A 10,240-nucleotide genomic window follows, 5' to 3' on the forward strand; every position below is an offset into this window, starting at 1 on the left:
GGCCGAGGGGCGCGTTTCCTTAGGACCCTGGGGCGTGGGAGAAGCCCCTGCTTGGACGGACAGTCTGCTGTGTTAGGCTAGCCCTTCGACACGTGGGAGGCAGAAGTCCAGCGAGCGCGATCGCCCAGCTCCGGCCGCACAGCACAGCGAGGCCGGCGCGGAGCCCGGATGCTGGGCTCGGTCCCGCCGAGGCTCGGCCTGGCTGTAAAGCAGAGGGGGCCGAGGGAAGCCGGGCCAGCGGCTCTCGCGGGGAGCCTGCGTCCGGGAGGGGGTGTGGCGCCCAGAGCGCTGCTGTCTCTTGCAGCCAGGAGGCTGGAAGTCCGGTTTGGGTGTCTTCCAGAAGCAGCCGCGAAAGCGACGAGGGAAGAGGAACTGGCTTCCCGGGGAGTCTCCCCCGCCCCAAACTTTTCGTCCTAGCTGAGGGTGGGCGGGCGGAGGGAGGAAGCGTGGCCGGGGAAGGTGGGGCCAGCGTTCTGCCCGCCCGGGGCCGCGGCTGGGGTGAGTGTGTCTTTAAATCCAAGCCCCCCGCCCCTCGCGGTGGGGCTGGGGCTCGCAGGCCTGGCGGGGTCGGGCGCGGTGATTGGCGGCCGGGCCGAGTCCGCCCCTCGGCGCGGGGGACGCGGGGCGCAGGGGAGCAGAGCGGCGCGCACTGGCAGGGGCGCGCAGCTCCCATTGCCGGCTAGCGCGGGCTCCCTCTCGCGTGGCCTCGCCGGGCCCGGCTGGCCTGCCCACCTCCGGAGCCGCCTCTGCCGCCGCATGGGCTGGGGAAGTTGGGAGGAGCGAGCCGGAGCCCGCGCCGGGCGTGCCCCGCCACTGCCTGACTCGGCGCCCGCAGTCCGGGCGCAGCGTGCCTGCATCAGGAGCACGAATGCCCCGCGGAGCTGCGGGCTGGCAGGTACCGACGTGTCCCAGCCGGGGGCTGGCGAGGAGAGGGCAAATCCGGAATCCTATGGGCACGCCCCCCCCCCAGCCCGAGACTGCTCTAGACACCAACTCCCCATCCCCTGGAGAGGTGAGGTCCTGGGCCTTCACCCCAAACCCGCTCAGGATTGGTCCCTGGGAGGCAAAAGGGACTCACAAGGGAGCAGTTGCTGGGTGGTTCTGTGTTGGACCCTGGGCTACCCCCTCTCCCGAGTTTCCTGAGTCTGGTGTAGGCACGGGCTGGCGACAACTCCACTTTTCATTACCAGGCCTGGGAGCACGGACAGGATCTAGGCTTCCCCGCGAAGTTAGGGGGAGATTGGGGAGAGGGAAGCCGTTTCATGACCCAGAGATGGGGTCCCGGGACTCACCTCTAGGGGGCTCGAGGCCCGCAGACCCGGGATGAATTCAGAGGTCTCAGCGGGCACAGGCATTGATTCTTGGCCCAGTCTGGCCCTCTTCCTCTGTAGGCCTGGGTCTCTGAGGAGAGTACATTTTTCAGTTTAAAAGGGTTTTCTGAGTGGGCAGTAATCTGTCAGAAGGAGAGTGGTCTATGGGAGACCCGCAGCACCGGGCTCCTGAAGGTGGCCAGGATGGTTGGAGCCCTTTCATGACTCTTGGGTTGTCTGAGATGGGAGTAAAGCTTCATGGCCCCGGGAATCTTCTGGGCATCTCTCCCACCCAGAGGCCCAGGCACCAATTCCTTGGCTTCTGGGCAGAGCAATCTGAACCCAGTGGCTGAGCACCACTTAAATGGCAGTCACTGGGCCATGGCCCTGGAGTATGTGGGTAGGGGAGGATTTGGAGGATTCTGTCCTCAGGAGGCTCAGCCCCTGCAGGGAACATGGTTCATAAACAAAAGTTCCCTGATGCAGGGTTTTGATACCAGTCCTGGTGATAGTGGAAAGCAGAGAGGCTACACACCATTGCTACGTGAGTAATCTAGGCTGTGGGACCACCAGGGCAGCAGAGATCCAGTTTCCATGCAAGCAAGTAAATGTGCTGAAATGCTCCAGCTCCGTGCCCACTCTTCCTTATTACCCTGCTCGAAGGGCAGGGAGCAGCAGGGGAGCTTAGGAGGTTCTCCTGCATCCATCCCCACTCCCAGCTTTGTTTGTTTCCCGCTGATGGATTTCTGAAGCAACCCATTTGGTTTCTTGGCTTGGGCTGAGTGCGGGACTCTCCTAGCTCGCCTGTGGCTCCTGGGGTTTGGGGTCTAGAGCCAGCCTTGTAGGAGGTTCAGAGGCAAGTGGGAGGAAGTCCTCACTTCCTTTCTGAAGAGCCTCCATCACTGGGGTTTTGGGGTAGGTTGGGAGGCTGGCAGGCACTGGGCCAGTTTCCTGTGAATGCAGACAGACCCTTGGTGGTGCATGCAGCCTCCTCCCTTCCCTGGCTAGTGTTGGGGGTGGGCACAGTAGGGCCCAGGTGGCTTGAGGTGGGTGGTTCCTGGCATGGTTCTGACCTCACCTCTGTGAGGCTCTGCTGTATCTGGGTCTCTGCCCCCTCCCTCATTGTCCTTGGCAGGTTTCTGTTTTTCTGGAACACTTTGCGGAGGTGGCAGTGTGCTCATGCCCATGGCCTTGGGTGCAGTTCTGGGAGTGGGAGTTGCTTAGCTCACCCTGAAGCCCTTGGCTGGCACTGTGAGAACCTGTGTGAACACAGTTGCCTGCCTCCAAACAGGTGTGCACAGACCTGGGCACCTGTGGGGGATGCCCGTGTGGGCAGAGACATGTGTGCACGTGTGTGGTCAGGTTTACAGCTGCATGCGCAGAGACATAGAGGAACTGGATTCATATGTACATGAAGACAGACACAGGAGGATGGTGGGGGTGAGCAAACAACCTGGGGAAACAGATATGCATGGGGAGAGACACACATGAGCTCAGCGTGGGCCACATATGGGCTGCAGACACGTACATAGATCTACACCATCACAGGGGTTTGAATCTACCCACATGGGAGGCAGACATGTCAGTGGACAGACATATAGGTGGCCCCACCAGAGCACAGGGGGATGTGAACCGACATTCCCAGACACAGACGCAGAGCCACAGGGAAGCAGCTGAAGTACCTGGGCAGAATGGAGTTGGCTGTGAGCTCCCAGGGGCACAGACACATATGTTTGCCAGAGCCAGCTGATAGCAGAGGCCAGTAACCAGACACAGGTGGGTTCTGAGAGGCAGGCCGAGGCACTCACTGCCTGGTTATCACTGTTTCTCTGGGTGGCACAGTGCCTGGAAGTTGTCCTGTTTGAGGTGGTGATGGTGCAGGTGCTCTGTGCTGGGGCTTATTTCTAGATTCCCACTTTGGGGTTTCAGGACCCCAAAAAGCTCAGTCTCCTGTGTTTTACTCAGAGTCATTTGGCCTCTCTGCCTCTGCATTGCAGGGCTAGGCTCGTGCCTTGAGAGTACCAGCAGGTGCTCTTTGAGCTTTGATTCTTCTTTGGGTCTCCAGAGGCTTCCTGAAGTGAGGCCGTGTGGCCCAAGTGGGATGCTCCTACTATTCTTTGCCTACTGGAATCGGGGAGGAACTGCCTGGGGATTCTTCCGAACCCAAGCCTGCAGGTCTTTGGCAGGGATGGGATGATCCCCCAAGGAGAGAGAGAGGACACGTGCAGCTGAGTCTGTGATGAGAGCCACTGCCCTCTGGGGCTGGCTTCTCATCTGCTAAGCCCTGGGCTTGCACAGGGAAGGGGTCCCTCACCTGGCTATGCTCAGGTCTCGTCTGCTCAACCTGGCACCTAGGAGCCAGCCCAGATTCTAGATATGGTTTGATACTAACATACCCTGTAACCTCCAGCCCCAGGTCATTCAGTGTCTGGGTTTCCTCATCTTTAGAGTGGGGTCAGTAACCCCCACATCCTTGTGGGTTCAGTGGGAGACAATTAGTGGAAAGCGTGTGGCCCCGTGCATGGCATGGAGTGAGCTCCCAGTTGATGTGGGTGTAGTGGCCTTTGATTATGAGTCTTCCCCTGTGGCCACGACTCTGCAGGGCTTCCTCAGCAGCCAGGTGCATGGCCCTGGGCCCCTGGGTGAGGCCTAGAGCAGGCTGGGTGGGCCAGGCACCCCTCCTATGAAAGCTGGAGGGGTTTGTCTTTGCTCTGTGCCCACCAGTCCCTCCTTAGCCTTGTGGGACCTCCATATATGGAGTCAGGAAATGGTAGGCTGCCGGGGATTTGGAAGCTTGGGCCTGCTGCCTGCTGGGCCTCTGGGAGGGGAGCCAGTGGCTTGCTAAGAATAGTCCCAAATCATGGCTCTCACCTCCCAGCGGGCAACCCAGCCATGTGCCGCCCTCATCTCCGGCCAAGACACTTGCAGATGGGCTTTTTATGTTTCCTGTGACTGGTGCTCAGCACAGGATTGGGTCTGGGAGCAGCAGGCTTTGTCTGGGAGGAGGCTCTGATTGCCTTCCGAGGCCTTTGGCTGGGACCCGGGGAAAGAGAAGGTCTGGAAGCTCTGTCCTTTACAGTCCCTGAGTTCCTCTTCCACTCAGGGCTTTTCCTGACACATCTCCCTCTATCCTCAAATAGACCTGTTGTGATTAAGAACACTGGCTCTGGAAAGAAACCACCAGGGTCTGAATTTCTGCTCCCTCCCTTATGAGCCGTGTGGCCCAGGGCAAGAAACCTAACCTTTCTGTGCCTTGCATAACAGAGTTAAGGATACTAACTCCCTTATAAGAATGTCGCAAGGATGAAAGGAGATAATTGCAGAGAGCCCTTGAGACCCTGTCTGGCTCATAGGAAGTGTTTGGTAAACAATAGGTGCTTATGTTATTATTATAACATATTCTCTCAGCAGAGGCCAGGATGCTTGCACAGGACCAGGTGGTGGGAAGGGACCAGGGTGGCATCTTGATTTGGGTTCCTGAGCTTTCTTGGCCCTGGGTTCGGTATGAGGTGCAGGGACTCTGAAGGTAGATTAACCTCAGTCCCTACCAGGAGGTGAGCGAGGTACATGCAGATACCATGTCCGGTGCCGTGATGGAAGGAGGGAATAGCTAGCCTGGGGTGCATGTGATACTTCATGTGGGCTTTGAGGGATGGCCAGGAGTTTGCAAGGGGGAGGGCGAGGCTTCTCCAGCAGAAAGAGCAGCATGGCAGAGGTGTGACAGCCTTTGGGAAGCATTGTATATATTTCCCATAACTGGCATGTGGGCTGGCTTTGGCTTTAACGGGTGCCCCTGCCTGGGGCACTGATGAGAGAGGCATGTGGGGTGTCTGGGTCGTCTGCATGTTCATGGAAGGGAGTAGGGAACATCTTTGGGAAGTGAGTGTGTCGCTGGCCAACACCGTGGGCTCCCAGGGAGCTGGGGCTTTTAGAAATTCCACGAGGAGGGAGGATGTGGTGCTGAGAGGGCTGTGGGTACCCTGGGAAATGGCCGACAGACTGGGCTGGGGGCCATGGGAGGGGAGAAGGGTGGGTGCCCTGAGATGACCTGGGACTCTGCCAGCTTCTGCATCCTGCCTGAGCCCCAGGCCTTCCTCTCTGCAGGCTGTGCCGGCCTCTGTCTGGCCTTCCCAGAGTGGAGGCCTGGGATGCTGGGACACTTTTGAAGAGTCTGTTTAGAAAGCACAGAGGGGACTTCTCCTCCTCTTTTCCTTTTCTTAGAACTGGAGAACCTCCTGAAGGCGTTAACCCCTTTCCTGCTGGTCACACAGTGGCCCATGGATATCCCTCCCTTTTTTTTAGGATCACTATTTTATTGTTGACCTTTCTGTTACGCGAGATGTATACATCAGGTGCTGAAAGGTACAACACTCTGCAACTGGGCGTCACCTTCCATAACTGAACAGGCCAAGAAAGTACTCTGAACATCAGCATCCGGCAATATATTTGTTTGAGATGGAGTCTCACTCTGTTGCTCAGGCTGGAATGCGGTGCCCCGATCTTGGCTCACTGCAACCTCTGCCTCCCGGGTTCAGGCGATTCTCCCAACTCAGCCTCCTGAGTAGCTGGGATTACAGGTGCCCACCACCACACCTGGCTAATTTTTGTATTTTGAATAGAGACGGGGTTTCATCACATTGGCTAGGGAGGCTGAGGGTGGAGAATCGCTTGAACCTGGGAGGCAGAGGTTGCAGTGAGCCAAGGTCAAGCCACTGCATTCCAGCCTGGGCAACAGAGCAAGACTCCATCTCAAAAAAAGAAAGACTCATCAGCCTGATCTGAGTGGTAGTTTAGCTTTGCCTTGACCATCATCTTCACGCATGCTCCCTCCCTGTCTCCCAAGTCAGCCCTGTCTGCTGGAGCACAAAGACTTCTGGAGTGCCCTGCAGGTGCCGCCCTGCTGGCTCACCCCAAGTCATGTTGGGGGGAAGCTGATTTCTGGATGCCTCAGAGAGAAGGGCCCTCCCTAGAGTGGGCCCCCAGAGTTGCAGAGCATTTGGGGAAGGCGTGGGGCAGTTTCTGCTCCAGGGGGCTCTGAGCTGGGCCCTAAGGCATCAGGTGAATAAGCCGTCGGCTGGCATTTGACTGCCCCTCTGAGCTTAATTTTCTCACCTGCAGAATGGGCGTGAACATTTTCCCCTGACTAGCTTTAATTTTTTTTTTTTTAACTGAGGCGAAATCCATTGAGAGAAAATTAACCATTTTAAAGTCCACAATTCAGAGGCATTCAGTATTGTCACAGTGTCATGCAAACACTGCTTCTCTCACCATCTAAAACTTTCACCACCCCGAAGGAAAACTCCGTGCCTACTAAGTGGGTACTCACTATTCCCTCCTCTACCACTGTGCTTTTATTTATTTTTTTTAAGAGGAAAAAACAATTTTGCCTGGGTGTGGTGGCTCACTCTTGTAATCCCAGCACCTGGGGAGGCCAAGGTGGGCAGATTATGCGGTCGAGAGATTTAGACCATCCCGGCCAACATAGTGAAATCCCATCTCTACTAAAATACAGAAATTAGCCAGGCGTTGTGGTGCATGCCTGTAATCCCGGCTACTCGGGAAGCTGAGGCAGGAGAATCGCTTGAACTGGGGAGGCGGAGGTTGCAGTGAGCTGAGATCGTGCCACTGCACTCCAGCCTGGCAACAGAGCAAGACTCTGTCTGGAAAACAAACAAACAAAAAAAAAAACAAAAAAAAAACAATTTTGAGTCCTGCGTGAAGTGTGCACTTTTGGAGAAAGTGTCATGGCCATGCAGCCACCTCCTAGGCAAGTCTGCCAGCATTTCCATCACCCAGAAGGGCCTCATGCTGTCTTGTAGCTGGGCACCGCTCCCATCTTGGGCCCAGGCCCGATCATCTAATTTCTGTCACTATGATTTCGTTTTTTTTTTCTGGATTTTTCACATGCATGGAATCATATAACAAGTAGCCTTTGGTGACTGGCTTCTTTATTCAACATGATGTTTTTTGAGATTCATCTCTGTTATTGCATGATTTAATCGGTTTCATTTCTTTTTTATTGGTGAGTAGTATTCCAATGTGTGGGATATGTTAAAAATAGTGTAATTTTTTTTTCTTTTTTTTTTTTGAGACGGGGTTTCACCATGTTGACCAGGATGGTCTCGATCTCTTGACCTCGTGATCCACCCGCCTCGGCCTCCCAAAGTGCTGGGATTACAGGCTTGAGCCACCGCGCCCGGCCCTCCTTTTTTTTTTTTTTTTTTTTTTTTAAGACAGGGCCTCATTCCTGTTGCCTAGGCTGCAGTGAAGTGGCAGAATTTCAGCTCTCAACTTCCTGGCCTCAAATGATCCTCCCACTTCAGCCTCCTGAGAAGCTGAGACTACCGGCGCACACCACCACGCCTGGCTAATTTTTGTATTTTTAGTAGAGTTGGGGTTTCACCCTGTTGCCCAGGCTGGTCTTGAACTCCTGGACTCAAGTGACCTGCCTGCCTTGGCCTCCCAAAGTGCTGGGATTATAGGTGTGAGCCACCATGCCCGGCCTAAAATAATCTTCACAAAAGATTCAAGTAGTAGCTTTGTAAAAAGTATAATGCCAAATTCCCCTTTCCCCTCCTTCCCCTCTCTCTGGTCTCCGGAGGTAACACTGTCAGCAGTGTGCTGATTATCCTTTTTTTTTTTTTCCTGTTCTTCATGATTTTGTGTGGTTTTTGATTTTGGGGTATAAATGAGCTCAGACTTGGTCCATAGCTGTGGGGCCTGCTTTCATCTTGCAGCACTGCCATGGGAGTTGAGAGCACATGCCCTGAGCTGGGGCTTGGCGAGGCTTTGGGAGAGATGGGAAGAAGTCTTCTGCAGGTGGTTAATTTAAAGCAGGTTATGGAAAGGGAGGCATTGGATCAAATGGGATCAGTCTATCTAAAATAGTCTCTGGTTACCCGTCTCAGGGTCTAGGTGGTTGTGCCCTCCTGCCGCTTCACCACTGACCCTGACTTGGCTGCCACCCATGGGGGCTGCTTCTTCCTGTCGCTCTGAAGTGTTACTGGAAGGAATAGGCCCAGGAGAGGGCAGTTTGTTGGGCTGACAGAAAAGGGACCCTTGGGGAGTTGCCCCTTGCCAAAGCTTGTGGGGGCCTCCCAGTAGCCATCCTGCCTGGCCTGTGTGGGTGGAGGATGGGATACCTGTGGCCTCTGAGGAAGGGGCTGCCTGGGTTCAGATTTTCACTGTCCTGGCTCCACTCCAACTCCAGCCTGTGAGACCTCAGCCAGTCGGGTTCTAGGGGCGCCATATTGTTATGCCGCTTTCCTTCTATGTATAAATGAACCCATCCCTTGCATCCTAAAGTTGGTTGTTTTCATTGCTTTTAAGTTTTTTTCTAACTTAACAATTGAAAGACATGGGTTTCAGGAGACAGGAATCCTATGTGGTGGTCCAGGGCAGCCCCATGCTCACCCAGGATGGGGTTGTCTTGTGACTTGGGGTCTCATTCTGGGCTCAGGAGTTCTGTACAGAGAGGGAGAGGACCTGGCGGGAGTTCCCTGTAGATGGGTTTGTGGATGTCTCCATTTCTCCAGCTCAGTGCTGCTCAAATGTGGGTGATACGTGGACTCCCAATTCACAGCTCTATTGAGATCGAATTCACATGCTGTACAATTCACCCATTTAGTAGCTTTTAGTACATTCAAAGAGTTGTCATCTCACCACAGTCTCATTTTACAGCATGTTCACTGTACCCGTTGGTATCACTCCCCAGCCCCAGCCCAGTAACATGCTGTCTATCTCTGTATATTTGTCACTTCCAGGCATTTCATATAAATGAAGTCATACAGTTGGGTGAAGTGGCTCATGCCTGTAATCCCAGCACTTTGGGAGGCTGAGGCGGGTGGATCACGAGGTGAGGAGTTTGAGACCAACCTGACCAACATGGTGAAACCCGGTCTCTACTAAAAAATATGAAAATTAGCCAGGCGTGGTGGTACACGTCTGTAGTCCCAGCTACTCAGGAGGCTGAGGTAGGAGAATCACTTGAACCTGGGAGGCGGAGGTTGCAGTGAGCTGAGATCATGTCCCTGTACTCAGCCTGGGTGACAGAGCGAGACTCTGTCTCAAAAAAAATAAAAATGAAGTCATACAACATGTGTTTTTTTTTGTAGACTCCCTCTCTTTTTTTTTTTGAGATGGGATCTCACTCTGTTGCCCGGTCTGGAGTGTAGTGGTGCGACTTCGGCTCACTGTAGCCTCCGCCTCCTGGGTTCAAGTGATTCTCCTCCCTCAGCCTCCCGAGTAGCTGGTATCACAGGTACTTGCTACCACGCCCAGCTAATATTTGTATTTTTAGTAGAGACGGAGTTTCACCATGTTGGCCAGGCTGGTCTCAAACTCCTGACCTCAGGTGATTCATCTGCCTCGGCCTCCCAAAATGCTGGGATTACAGGTGTGAGCTACCATACTCAGCCCTCTCTCTCTCTCTCTCTCTCTCTTTTTTTGAGACGGAGTTTCGCTCTTGTTACGCAGGCTGGAGTGCAATGGCGCAATCTCGGCTCACCGCAACCTCCGCCTCCTGGGTTCAGGCAATTCTCCTGCCTCAGCCTCCTGAGTAGCTGGGATTACAGACGCGCGCCACCATGCCCAGCTAATTTTTTGTATTTTTAGTAGAGATGGGGTTTCACCATGTTGACCAGGATGGTCTCGATCTCTTGACCTTGTGATCCACCCACCTCGGCCTCCCAAAGTGTTGGGATTACAGGCGTGAGCTACTGCGCCCGGCCCTCTCTCTCTTTTGTAAAAGTCTCACTCTGCTGCTTAGGCTGGGGTGAAATGGTACAATCATGGCTCACTGCAGCCTCAATCTCCTGGGCTCAGGTGATCCTCCCTCCTCTGCCTCCTAAGTAGTTAGGACCAAAGGCCTGTGCCACCATACCTGGCTAATTTTTTAATTTTTTTTTTTTTTGGGACGGAGTTTCGCTCTT

At 54.6% G+C, this 10,240-nt stretch overlaps 1 protein-coding gene across 3 annotated transcripts in view; it reads left to right on the plus strand.

Moving 5' to 3' along the window:
• Positions 1 to 317: 317 nt before the first annotated feature.
• The window catches only part of PALD1 (phosphatase domain containing paladin 1), an 86,646-nt gene continuing 76,723 nt past the window's right edge, over positions 318 to 10,240 (plus strand). For 2 of the 3 annotated variants that reach the window (XM_032256243.1, XM_032256246.1), the window contains exon 1: positions 602 to 895. The gene's annotated coding sequence lies outside the window, so the exon portion shown is untranslated. Of the gene's footprint in view, positions 499 to 601; positions 896 to 10,240 lie in introns of those variants that run through there. The other variant, XM_032256245.1, reaches the window with a different exon arrangement.

Source organism: Sapajus apella, unplaced genomic scaffold (assembly GCF_009761245.1).
Source record: "Sapajus apella isolate SASKATOON/1434 unplaced genomic scaffold, GSC_monkey_1.0 scaffold94, whole genome shotgun sequence".
Classification (NCBI taxonomy): domain Eukaryota; kingdom Metazoa; phylum Chordata; class Mammalia; order Primates; family Cebidae; genus Sapajus; species Sapajus apella.